Raw genomic sequence first — 12,621 nt, 5'->3', positions numbered from 1 at the left:
AATCCAATTGGCGCCTCCTCTCTCACTTTAGGAGCTGGCGCTAATTGGTCTGGCGCCTCCTCTTAAAAGTGGGGTAAATTGAGATTTTTTTTAAAATCAAGGTTATTTAATTTTTTTTTTGAAAAGTTAGGGGTATTTGGGTAAAAAATTCTCTTGGCATCTCAAATACATTTGTTTCTGAATTAGGTCTTAAGATTATGCCAAAAAAATTATGAAAATACTTCTCCGTGTAAATTACAATGTTGTTTTAATAAAAAACACATCATACTCTTCTTCTTTCCCACTTTTCAAAATACTCTCTCAAAATAAAACTCAAAACTTTTAAAATCTAGTCAACTCTCATACTCTCTTAACTCACATTCTCTCAAACTCATTCAACTCATTTCAAAGCTTCTGTCATCAACATCCAATCCGATCAAAGAGATAACTCAACATCAAACTAAACTCACATTTGGTAAGTGTTTGATTTTTTATATATATTTTTTTATTTCTATATACATTTGTAAAAATTGAGCATTAGATTATATGTAATAGGTAGTTTAAATAAGTTATTTAAATGAGAAATGTGTTAACAGGTGATTTAAATGATCAATGCATTATTTTGGATGTTGGAATGGACTGCATTTTTCGCCATTGTTGTTCATTTGAGTTGCAGAACCTTACGGAGATGCTTCTTCAAAATTTTATAACGTTTTAATTTTTCAGAATTGGGAGATGCATATCTTGAATTTATCAGTCTGCATTGTTTTGCATGACTTCATTGTGTTTCATCTGTGTAATGCTTGTGTGATTTACTTATATGCATTATGGCTGATAAGCAAGATAAAATAAGGTACAACAGAGTTGCACAATGAGTGTAGACCTTCTCCCTTACCGATTATTTGGGCAACACTGTAGAGCTCCCTGTGTGAATAATCGTCTTCCGTGAAACGAACCTCAACTCAATTCTCCATACAATTTTTATAATCAACAAGAAGAAAAAGGAAGGATGGTGTAAACTTTATCCTTCCTAAAATATTTGAGCAATGATGTAGAGCTCTATGTCCAAATACTCGTCTTCTGCCTAAAACATACCCAACACATCAAACCTATTTTCTCGCCGCCATGTGATCGAAAGTTCTTTTAAATGAAAGATATTTCATTTCGAGACGATGCAAAATAATTCTTAATAAACAAATGTGTGAGTTGAGATAAGAGATGTTTTTCCTGCGAATGTTGATATATAGAAGTCCATTCAGTGTGATGCAAACATCCACCCCTCTAAACTATTAAGAGTAAGCAATATTTTCTGTCATTAGTGACAAAGTATCATTCACTAAAATTGATCAATAAACAAAACATTTTTTATCCGAACTACGAAGCTCTGAGTTCTTTATTGTACCCGATGATACATAGAAGCGAAATCCGCAATCTCGTCAAACACCCTAATAAAAACATTTTTACGACCCATTTCTTTTCTTTTACATCTTTTATCATTCGAAGAAAACAATTAACATAAGCTAACATTCAATCATAAATTTAACTAAAAGGTTTCCGTTAAGTACAACAGACGTGAGAGATGCTAATACATTTGCATTGCGTAATTGACTCCTGAACTCGAATTTGGTTATGACGACCATTTTCTTTTTTAAAAAGTTTTATCGATATTTTCCCTTTCCTTCATTAAAATAAATAAAGTTCGATGGTGACTCTACTCGAATCTTTTTTCGCGAGTGTACAATACGCTTTGAGAAGAATCATATTTTTTGAGATACGACAATGTTGTTGATGTGTTGCCTAGATGTCACCACATTGCCAAGCAAATACAGAACCAAATGCATAACAGTTTACAACACATTGGGCCACATTGAACCCCTACAACTAATCTGAACCAGAAGAAGAAAACATTAACCCTGCATCAAATCTCTAACTTCGCAATTCAACCTATCCCTGTAACTATCCAAAGTTGCAAAATCATTTTTAAAAACTTTATAACATTACATCACATTCCTTCAAATCAGACTAACTGTTTTTTAATTTGCTCATTAACCATTACACCAAAACCTGCATTCATTAATAAAGCGTCAATACACGGAAACAAAACTAACAACCAATCTCCAATTAACATTAACTACAGAACTGTACCACACAATGTCGCGTCACCGTTGCTAGCTTTCCCAAACGGTCCAGGCGCATACGGTATAGTTGACTTGGATAAGGTCCATAAACATGTTGCGTAACATGTCCCAAACAAGCCATAAATCCATGACAACTTCAAGTTCATTGCATATCACTTTCATTTCATAACATGATAGAATTCGTCCCGACAATGATCAGTTACCCAAAAATGTTGGTACGAACAAAGTGGCCAACACACAAACTCAGACTGCAAAAAGCAGTGTACATGGGAAGTTACACAAGCCCGAAGTTGCATCTTCCAAGGACTTTGAAATTAATTTTTTCCCAGATAAAGATCATGCAAGTCAGAGGCATATGTCAAATCTGGAGAAGAATACTAATTTCCAAGACCAGTCTTTTAACACCTTTGTTGCAGAATTTGATAACACAAAGCTGAACTCCGGGCACGGTAACAAATCCACCTGGGAAGAAGTATTAGAGTCTGAGGTGGAGAAACTCAAAGAGCAGCTGAAGGAAGCTAACTTAGAGAAATCTGAGATAACTGCAAAGTATGAAAAGCTTACTGCTATTTGCCGTTCACAGAGGCAAGAATTGCTGGACCTAAAGCAAGCACTTGCAGCAAGAGCTCCATCTCCAAATAGAGAGAGTTTCAAAACCTCTCATGGAGTTGCAACATCTGCATCTTTGCAGGATAGAAATGATTAGAAAACTCCTAACAGAACTAAAAAAAGGATATAACAGAATTTTTAACTTGTAACATTCCCACTGTTTTCAACATCCATAATAGAATTCTAACCAACTCTGCATTCTCATTAGCAAACTATCAACCCTGCAAAATTCAGCATCAATAACACATCAAACAACCTAACCTAACAACTTGCTAACATTGGCATAACAGAGTTTAAAAAGGTTTACTAACACTCAACTAACTAATCCAAAATTAATTCTTAACTGACTTTAAAGCTAACTTCAACTTCAGAAAACGGATTTTTCAATTTTCATTCAATAACAAAGTCCCTAACTAACTGAGTTTGCTCACTAACTAACTGAGTTATCAGCTAACTCAGTGAGTAGTCCCTAACTAACTCCAAGCCACCCTCAACTAATTCCTAACCTCAATCCAAAGCTAGCAAATCCCAGCCTTAACTCTATTTAAGGGATTGATCACTCACATTTTGAGCCCTTGTCATTTTTTGGCTTAAACCTGCACTCTCTCTTGCAACCTTCTCCCTCACCCTCACCAGAGCTCTTTTTGTTTTTCTATTTCAGATAAGCCATTGATTTCAGATAAGCCATTGAAGCTTCGAAGCTGTTCACCGCTCACGAATTCAGAAGAAGAAGAAAGAAGAAATTGTAAAAAGCACATAAAGAAAATCACATGTGAACGGCATCGACATCGACGACACCAGAACCTCCGCGTCGCTTTATTCCGGTAAGTTGCTTCAATTTATCGTAGCTCATGACATCATGTCTTCAAGCTACGATTACTCCGACCTATTCGTGCTTCCGTGCTCCACCAGTTTGTGATTCCTTCAATCTTCTTCTTCACCTTCAATCTTTTTCTCTCCCCAAAACCTCCAACCAAATTCCTTCTGCAATCTCTGCAATGAACTTCCGTGGCTGAATGCTCGCAGAATCGTCGCTTCAACCTCAACTCGCACAACAACGATCCTCGACTCTGAGACCAAGTTCCTCATATTCAATGCATCATCACGTGCTCTTCTCTAACGATTCGATTCGTGATTCCGTTTTCGCACTTCATCACGCATCAACAATAACTTCGTTCTCCTCATCTCAATCCATAAAGGCGAACGCGCAGGAATTCATCTTCATCTTCGTCTCCGCACAAAGCACGAATTCGGTACGATTCCAATCTTCGATCGCTTCCGTTTTATGCAAAGTTGCGATTCAGCATTCGGTTTTCGACCTTGACTTTGGAAGCGCATTCGAATTTTCGTCTTGGCTCTTTGTGAGAAGTTGAAGCTTCATCCATGAGGAGATGCGATGTGATATGACTCCATGGCATTTTATTCCGGTCGACGGCGGCGATTCGTTCGATTCGTGAGCGTTAGGGAGAATTTGCCTTTTTGATAAGCTGAGCTTTTGGAGTGGTTCATGTGAAACCCAATTCGTTTGCATCCTGGCCAGATCCGACTCTTTTGGACCGTTGACGGTGTGAATCTGTGTGGGCTCGGGCCCAAATGGATTCTCCTATACACACCTCATACACATATCAACGGGTTCTTGACCCAATCCCTTACTTTTCGTTGGTTTTTGTTTGTTAGAAATTAGATTAGGATTAAGTCCAATTTAATTAGATTAAGTTTTAGGATTTTATTGTAAATTTAGAATTGATTAGAAATATCAGGTTAACTACTTTCTTGATTAGTAATTTTAGGAATTAATTAGAGATAATTAGTGTTAACTTGATGAGATTGGATCAAATTAATTAGGTTAGTTAGAAGCTAATTAGGAATTCTAGAAAATATTAGGAATATCATTAGGCTTGTTAAAATGAGAAAATAATTAGGAATTTAGGTTTATTGAAATTTTTAGAATTAGAGTCTTTTAGAATTTTAGAAATTAGAATAATTTTAGAACTTAATTGAATGTAGAAATAGAATAGTTTAGAGTATAATTGAGTTTAACTAGGATTTTCATGATTAGAATTTTAATTCGATATTCCATAATGACTGTTTTGCCCCTAGGTTAGAAATACTCTAATTCTTGCATGTTCCCTTAGAATTTGTACCTAGAATTTTAATCAAAACTTTGACCAACTGATGCATGATCCCTTAGGATAGTTTCTAACAATTACTAACTTCAATTAGATCTAAAAATTAGTTCCCTTCAAAACAAAAACCAAACCCCCGATTAAATTGATCAAAAGCAGTTTTGATTAATTAAATCCTTTGAATTTGTATAATCCCCCAGTCTAATTAAGTGACCAAAAGACCCTTGGTCACTTAGTAAGACTTTTCTTTCACGCTGTGGAGCTTAAGGCCTCAACTCAAGATCTTCAATCAAGGCATCCTCAGTCACATCAAGCAGCGGATTACTCAAGCATATCAAAGGTGGCGTCTTCAACTTTCAAGCACATCAAAGGTGGCGTCTTCAACTTTCAAGCACATCAAAGGTGGCATCTTCAACACTTGTTAAATCAAAGTTAGAAGAGTGTGACACGAGCCTTAAGTAATAGAGAAGGAGTGGAACTGGAGTTAGTCAGAGGTCTACCCAAGCTGAAGTTTTCTTCAGATGCTCTATGTGAGGCATGTCAGAAAGGGAAATTTTCCAAAACATCTTTTAAAAAGAAAAATATTGTTTCCACCTCTAAGCCTCTGGAACTTCTTCACATTGACCTATTTGGACATATTAAAACAACATCAGTCAATGGAAAGAAATATGGACTAGTTATTGTTGATGATTTTAGTCGCTGGACATGGGTAAAATTCCTTAAGCACAAGAGTGAGTCTCACTCTGTATTCACTAGCTTCTGTTCCAAAGTGCAAAACGAATTTGACTCCAAAATCATTAGAATCAGAAGTGATCATGGTGGAGAATTTGAAAATAATTTTTTTGAAAAACTATTAGATTCTAATGGAATATCCCATGATTTCTCCTGTCCTAGAACTCCACAACAATGTAGAAAGAAAGAATAGGACACTCCAAGAGATGGCCAGAACCATGATCAATGAAACAAATGTGGCTAAGCACTTTTGGGCTGAAGCAGTAAATACAACGTGTTATATTCAAAATAGAATCTCTATAAGACCTATTCTGGAGAGGACTCCCTATGAACTGTGTAAGAGAAGAAAACCCAACATTTCTTATTTTCATCCTTTTAGATGCTCTTGCTTTATTCTAAATACTAAAGAACATCTGAATAAGTTTGATTCAAAAGCACAAAAAGGTATTATGTTAGGATACTCAGAACGCTCTAAAGGCTACAGAGTATACAACACAAAAACCAAAATTGTGGAAGAATCAATTCATGTTAGATTTGATGATAAGCTTGACCCTGAAAAGTCAAAGCTAGTTGAGAAACTTGCAGATTTGGAGATTACTCTTGCAGGTTCTGACGAAAAGACCAAAGCACCAGAAGTATTTGATAAACAAAGTCCAGATGCAACTAAAGCCTCAGCTATCCAGAAGAAATCAAGAAGTCACCCCAATATCTCTGAAGATTTGATTATGGGAAACAAGGATGAACCTGTCCGAACTAGGTCAACATTCAAGGTACCTGAAGAACCTCTAGGATTAGTATCTCTGATTGAGCCTACTTCCTGTGATGATACACTTCAAGACGACGACTGGGTTCTAGCTATGAAAGAAGAGCTAGATCAATTCTCAAAGAATGACGTCTGGGATCTTGTTCCAAAGCCTAAAGGTACTCACATTATTGGAACCAGATGGGTGTTCAAAAACAAACTGAACGAAAAAGGCGAAGTTGTCAGAAATAAAGCTCGATTGGTGGCACAAGGTACAGTCAACAAGAAGGCATTAGCTATAACGAAACCTTTGTCCCAGTCGCCAGGTTAGAATCTATTCGCTTACTTGTTTCATTTGCTGTAAATCACTCAATCAAACTATATAAAATGGATGTCAAGAGTGCATTTCTTAATGGTTATATATCAGAAGAAGTGTATGTCAATCAACTCCCAGGTTTTGAAAACTCCAGTTGTCCAGAATATGTTTTTAAACTTAAGAAATCATTATACGGTTTAAAACAAGCTCCTAGAGCTTGTTATGAAAGACTAAGCAATTTTCTTCTGGAACATGACTTTATTAGAGGAAAAGTTGACTCTACACTCTTCTGTAAAAACATTAGTAATGACCTCATGATATGCCAGATATATGTTGATGACATTATTTTTGGTTCAGCTAATCCTTCTGTATGTCAAGAATTCTCTGAGCTAATGCAGGCAGAATTTGAAATGAGCTTAATGCAAGAACTAAAGTTCTTTCTAGGAATTCAAATCAATCAAGCTTCAAAAGCTAATGTTCCTCAAAGTAAATACATTAAAGACATTTTGAAGAAATTCGAAATGGACGAATGCAAACCTGCTAAGACACCTATGTATCCAACTTGCATTCTGGAAAAAGAAGAAGTTAGCCAGAAGGTTTGTCAGAAGCTCTATCGTGGTATGATAGGCTCTCTTCTCTATTTGACTGCTACACGTCCTGATATTCTGTTTAGTGTATGTCTCAGTGCCATATTCCAATCAGATCCTAGAGAATCTCATTTAACAGTTATTAAAAGAATACTCAAGTATCTGAAAGGAACCCCTAACATGGGCCTGATGTATGAGAAAACATCAGAGTATAGACTTTCTGGTTACTGTGATGCAGATTACGCAGGGGATAGAATGGAACGTAAAAGTACTTCTGGGAACTATCAGTTCTTGGGAAAGAATTTGATATCCTGGGCCAGCAAAAGGTAATCAACCATAGCTCTGTCCACTGCAGAAGCAGAATATATTTCAACATCACTATGCACTACTCAGATGCTCTGGATGAAGAATCAACTAGAATATCTTCAAATATTTGAGAGTAACATTCCTATCTTCTGTGACAATACTGCCGCCATCTGTTTAAGTAAGAATCCTATTTTGCATTCCAGAGCTAAGCACATAGAAATAAAACATCATTTCATTAGAGACTATATTCAGAAAGGGGGTAATAACATTAAAACTTATTGATACAGACCATCAATGGGCTGATATTTTTATCAAACCCCTTGCTGAAGATAGATTCTCCTTTATCTTAAAAAATCTAAACATTCAAAATTGTCCAGAATGAAATGTGCCTTTGAGATAGCAAAATAAGACTCTGAAGTAAACACCTGGTATCTGTATCTGAATCTGATGCTACTACCAGTTAGAAGTCATCTGAGTTAGAAATCTCCAGGATCCAACCCTTTGGTATTCCTGAAGATCAGATAAAGTAACACGTGGTACACCTTGTGTCTGACCTTGGAACTTCTAAACAACTGTCTAGTAGTAATCAAGAAACAGACTCTTGATATCTCCTCGAGCAGTATGCTGATTTGGGGATTAGACGTCATCATGGGTTGTAATCATTCTCCTCTAAACGTGCTTACTTGGTTAACGTGCTGCATTCAATTTCCTATATGTTAAACTCAACATTCCATTGTCGTTTTGCATGCACCCTAAATGTGTATATATTCATTTCACAATCTACACTTGCACACTTTCACACTCACGAATTCACAAAACCCTCTCTCTTTGTTCTTCACCTCCTTCAAAGGATTTCTGCATTTTTATTCATCAAGTTCTTCAAACATTCATCATCATCCTTAACCGTTCTTCATGGACTCTCAACAACAATCAATCTACAATTTCTCCCAACAGATGAACTCAACAGAGAAAGCACCCAGTTCCAGTCAACAAACCACTGCAACCACCGGCGTCATCTCAACTTCAATCTATAGGGAACCCCACATTCTTGATCGTGAGCCCCACATTCATCTAGCAATCCCATTTGATAAGCTTGAAGTGAAGGAGAAAGGCGATCCAAAACGCAGTGGAAATTAAAATTTTCTCCTTTAATGATCCTTACGAATGGGCATGATCAATGATAGAATCGTTACCTCTTGTGACGATTGAAACCTTTGGTGCAGATCTCTTGTGACGATTGAAACCTTTGGTGAAGATCTACGGAGCGATCACGAACGTTGGACGATGACAACGACTCTACTCAGTCCACACGAACGGATTCCTTCAATCTTAGTGCTAGCTGGTACGAATGAAGGCTTTGAGTGAGAGAGAGAGAGAGAGAGAGAGAGAGAGAGAGAGAGAGAGAGAGAGAGAGAGAGAGAGAGAACAAAAATGCAACCGCAATGAATACTTCTGCGCAAGGGTTCTATTTATAGAACCACTTGTGTGGGCTTCAAGCTAAAAAGTCCACTTAAGTGTATTTGGCCCATATCTTATAATATGCCAAATTCACTTGAGCGCATGGTACCTTACCATATTTCGTATTCTACTTAAGTACACCGTACCTTACGATGTTCTACAATTCACTTAAGTGCACCGTACCTTACGGTGTTCCTTAGTTACTCTATCTCTCATCAATCCGTCCTTTATGTGTGACCCTGTAGGTTTTCGCGACATTGACAATTATATTAAATCACGTATTTAACATAATAAACAGTGAGCGATATCTAGCAACACATCACTGTTACCCAAGATACGAAAATGTCATGTGATCTGACAAATCCTTCTGTGATAATACTTATGTGTAGAATTACCCTTTTGCCCTTATGTCTATATTGAACACAAGGCATAGACCGTGTCATCCTTGTCCAGTTCAATATTGGGCCCATAGACATTTATCCTGTTATGCAGGATGGGCAAATTCCATCTAGGTCACTCATGTCCCTCAGCATGCTTCGTGGAGTACCCATCAACTGTCTTTATGGTTATCCAGTTACGGATAACGTTTGATCAGCAATAAAGCACTCGACTCTACATCTAGGGTCCATAGTGGTTTCAGGTCGAAGGGTGGTGTACACCATTATCACCATGAGAATAACTTATGACACTTTGCATAACTTTCTATATAGTATTCTCATAGCGGGTCAATCCCGTATAAATATTACTCTTAATATTCATACCTATGTTTAAGACTTGATAACTCCTTATCCATGATCCATGAGATGTGATCATCAGTCTATATACATAATAGTCTTAATGCTTTAATGTTATCCCACTTCACAATAAAGCTCGACTACGGATACTTTAAGAATAATATCCTTATGTTTAATGTGATCACATGATCAAGTCACACTTGATACATTAAACGGACTAGCTATTCTAGGGACTTTATTAAACAAACATAATAAATAAAAAGCCTTTTATTATTAATAAATGATTTGATACAAGTACCAAAAGTATTGGCCTCTAGGGCTTACACCAACATGAAGTTCTTTGTGAAACGTTGGTTGATTTTGAGAACATGAAGCGCAATGGCGTCGACCTCATTGAAGAACTGAAAAAGCAAGGGTGGGAAAATTACTTTCAACGCCTCTATGGCCCTGTATACTCAAATCTGGTGAAGGAGTTCTGGCGTTTCGCAGACTCAGATGATCACTACATTATCTCCTACGTTCTAGGAGTCAAGATAGTCATAACTGAGAAATCAATTGCTTCTCTTCTGAACATGGAGAAGACAGGAGGAAGACACATCTACAACATAAATCCTAGGGCAAAGTACTTGTCCCAGGAAATAAACCCTACCATCTTCCAACAGAGTGCTGAAGGCAAGCATTCCAAGAACAAGGAACTACATCAGAACCTCCGGGTCTGGCTAAAGATCATCTTAGGCACCATCCATCATTGTCCTGCTTCAAACCCTACTGACTATATCAACATAGATCAGAAGTGCATCCTGTACTGCATTCACAAGGGTCTGAAACTCTGTTTACCTGCACTCCTCTTCAAGTACCTCAGAGATTCAGTTAAAGACACCAGAAACAACATGAAGACAAGGAACTACATCCCTCTAGGGATACTGATATATGATGTATTGATCGAGAGTGGCCTCGTCGACCATCTGATTCAGCTCAGACTCATGGAAGATGTCACCATTGACACTGGAAGACCTCTGAATGCTCGGAATCTGAAGAGCATGGGAATTATTGATCAAGTCAGAGCCAAATCAACACTTGATACCTCTTGGGAAGCACTCAGAGATCAGAGGGAGATTTCCAATAGACTCTACTTGTTCTCCAAGACCGACCCTCTAGAGGTAATAACCTACTATCTAGAGGACCTGTACAAGCAAGGGGTGGATTTCACTGAATTCTCAGTGGACTGGCTACCTGAGCATCCACCACACTTCATGAAGAGGATGCGAGAGCCCTCTAAGAGGTCCAAGAAGGTGAAGCAAGCTAAGCTGGGAGAATCATCTGGATCAAGACCCCCAGTTCCTCTGGTTGGCTCTCCAGGTAAGTCTGTATCTCTCCCCCCCTTTGTCAAAATTAAACCTATTGCTTCTTCTCTTCCCAAAACAACACCCATATACACTTCTACTGAAACTCCTCCCTCAACCACCAGATCTTCTAACCCACCATCTCTGAAATTCAACCTCGCCACCACAACTCTACCTGTTTCAGAAGCACAAATGCTGAATGAAACCACCTCACCATCATCATCACCATCTCCTTAATCCCCACCTTACTACGAACTCTCATCTGATACTGAACCATCTGACCCTCAATTCCCCACTCTGGCTCAGCTCCAAGCCCGTGCTCTGGCCTCTCAAAAGCCATCACATCCTGACCCTAAACCTGAAGTCACTTCCCCACCTTCGGAGCATCCAAATCCAACCACATCTGAACCACAACCATCTCAACCAACCCACTCTGAACCAGAACCATCAGAACCAACCCACTCTGAACCACAACCATCTGAACCAACCCACTCTGACATACCACCACCCATCACTTTCGCTTGCCCAACAACTCCCACACTTAATCTAAGTGCCCCCATCTCACCCTCCTCACCCTCCCAAGCCTCTGCCAATGAACCAGAACTACCCTTCCTACCCTTGAAGAAGCAATTAAGGTTTTTGTAGAGTCTTCAGTTGAAAAGGTCAAGTCTCTGACCATCAACTCTGGTATCATTGATGATCCCTCTGCTCTAAGGATTCACTGGAACAGAGTGATAAGTTGGATGACCTCTGAAGCCTTCAAGCTGAAAGGCCTCTATGAACAAGTCCTCAACGACTTCATCAGAGACGCTGAGATCATACTCCAAGAGCGCCTAGCCAGAGAAGCGGAGGAACAGGCAAGGAAGGAAGCTGAAGAGAAAGCGCGTCTAGAAGAACTTGAGAGAATCAGAGAAGCTAAAGCAAAGGCTATTGCTGATGCTGCTGTTGAGGCTGAGGCAAAAGCTAAAGCCGACACTGAAGAAGCAACTCACATTGTTGAAGAAGCTGCTGCCAAAGCCAACACTGATGAACTGACTCAGGGGGAGCACTCCAACTCTGGGTTCGTCCCTCTGGTCTTGAAGACTCTAGAGGAACTGCAGAAAGAATAATAGATAGTTTGAGCCAGACTGGATCAACAGGACTCTGTCAATGTTAACATTCAGAACATGTTGTCCCAGCTGCTCTAGAGGATGCCTCCGCCTCCAAACCCTTAGGCACCTAGGATATTTTGCTTGTTGCTTTCTATGTTTTGATGTCTGTTTCTTGCTTTCTGCTTTCTGACATATGTGCGTATCTGTAAATGCTTCTATATCAATATCATGTTTTGCTTCTATGTCTTTTTGATTCTGACAAAAAGGGGGAGAACTAAACCAACTCTGATGAAAACATAACTAATTCCTCTCAAGCACTGCAAACATGTTCAATAAACTATTACTAAATCAATGACTAAAGATATGCAGGAAAGTAGCTAAAAGCACCAAACTAAGGAAGGTCCGGTAAGAACTTCTGAGCTATCCAAAGATCTAACTCAGGGGGAGCCCAATGTACTAT

General features: G+C 38.5%; 1 long non-coding RNA gene across 2 annotated transcripts; it reads right to left on the bottom strand.

Moving 5' to 3' along the window:
- Nucleotides 1-1,803: 1,803 nt before the first annotated feature.
- LOC127085103 (uncharacterized) lies at nucleotides 1,804-4,379 on the bottom strand. 2 transcript variants are annotated; one of them, XR_007788933.1, is made up of 3 exons: nucleotides 2,682-4,284; nucleotides 2,125-2,579; nucleotides 1,804-2,043 (listed from the first exon to the last, which is right to left on the bottom strand). It is a non-coding gene; the product is annotated as an uncharacterized LOC127085103 (long non-coding RNA). The 2 variants fall into 2 exon arrangements; XR_007788932.1 differs by having other exon boundaries at nucleotides 1,804-2,579; nucleotides 2,682-4,379.
- Between the last annotated feature and the right edge of the window lie 8,242 nt (nucleotides 4,380-12,621).

The sequence above is a fragment of the Lathyrus oleraceus genome, chromosome 5 (genome assembly GCF_024323335.1).
Source record: "Lathyrus oleraceus cultivar Zhongwan6 chromosome 5, CAAS_Psat_ZW6_1.0, whole genome shotgun sequence".
Taxonomy (NCBI): domain Eukaryota; kingdom Viridiplantae; phylum Streptophyta; class Magnoliopsida; order Fabales; family Fabaceae; genus Lathyrus; species Lathyrus oleraceus.
This window is presented reverse-complemented; position numbering and strand designations above follow the sequence as displayed.